A 1,450-nucleotide genomic window follows, 5' to 3' on the forward strand; every position below is an offset into this window, starting at 1 on the left:
TTACCAGAGGCATTGGCTCCAGCACAGCGCTCCCTCTTACCAGCGGCATTGGCTCCAGCACAGCGCTCCCTCTTACCAGCGGCAATGGCTCCAGCACAGCGCTCCCTCTTACCAGCGGCATTGGCTCCAGCACAGCGCTCCCTCTTACCAGTGGCATTGGTTCTAGCACAGCGCTCCCACTTACCAGAGGCATTGGCTCCAGCACAGCGCTCCCTCTTAGCAGCGGCATTGGCTCCAGCACAGCGCTCCCTCTTACCAGAGGCATTGGCTCCAGCACAGCGCTCCCTTCTTTGGCAGTATTGGTTCTGGCACAGCGCTCCCTCTTACCAGTGGCATTGGCTCCAGCACAGCGCTCCCTCTCACCAGAGGCATTGGTTCTAGCACAGTGCTCCCTCTTACCAGAGGCATTGGCTCCAGCACAGCGCTCCCTCTTACCAGTGGCATTGGTTCTAGCACAGCGCTCCCTCTTACCAGAGGCATTGGCTCCAGCACAGTGCTCCCTCTTAGCAGCGGCATTGGTTCCAGCACAGCGCTCCCTCTTAGCAGCGGCATTGGCTCCAGCACAGCGCTCCCTCTTACCAGTGGCATTGGCTCCAGCACAGCGCTCCCTCTCACCAGAGGCATTGGTTCTAGCACAGCGCTCCCTCTTACCAGAGGCATTGGCTCCAGCACAGCGCTCCCTCTTACCAGTGGCATTGGTTCTAGCACAGCGCTCCCTCTTACCAGAGGCATTGGCTCCAGCACAGTGCTCCCTCTTAGCAGCGGCATTGGCTCCAGCACAGCGCTCCTTCTTAGCAGCGGCATTGGCTCCAGCACAGCGCTCCCTCTTACCAGTGGCATTGGCTCCAGCACAGCGCTCCCTCTTACCAGCGGCATTGGCTCCAGCACAGCGCTCCCTCTTACCAGAGGTATTGGCTCCCGCACAGCGCTCCCTTCTTTGGCAGTATTGGCTCTGGCACAGCACCCCTCTGCCTTGCACTGGTAGAATTTTGCCACCCCCCAAAGATTTGCCACTCTAGACGATCTCCTAGTTTGCTTAATGGAAGCACCAGCCCTGCTTGACGAGCAGTGCAGCCAAAGAAGTTTGCATCTTTTTTTTGGCAGTGTGCATTATGGATGAGCTTTGAGACCACTGTTAACACAGAGTGCAGCCCCCCCCCCCCCCCCCCCCCCCCCCCGAAAAGCTGCAGCTATCTGGAAGCTGCATATGGAAATCCCTCAGACATTTTTTTTCCCCATGTGCAGAGATGGCCACAGATTTCCCACAAAACCTGGGATAATTTTTTTTTTTTTGTTAGCAACTTGTACTGTAGATCATTGGTTTCCTCCAAAGCATGCACATTTTATCTCATGCCTATTCTGAAAACCTGACTGGCTGGGGGTCCCCCAAGACAGGTTTGGGAACCTCCCCTGTGGGTTATTTCTACCTTCTGTTCTGAGGTGAAACTTT

This window comes from Rhinatrema bivittatum, chromosome 4 (assembly GCF_901001135.1).
Source record: "Rhinatrema bivittatum chromosome 4, aRhiBiv1.1, whole genome shotgun sequence".
Lineage (NCBI taxonomy): Eukaryota > Metazoa > Chordata > Amphibia > Gymnophiona > Rhinatrematidae > Rhinatrema > Rhinatrema bivittatum.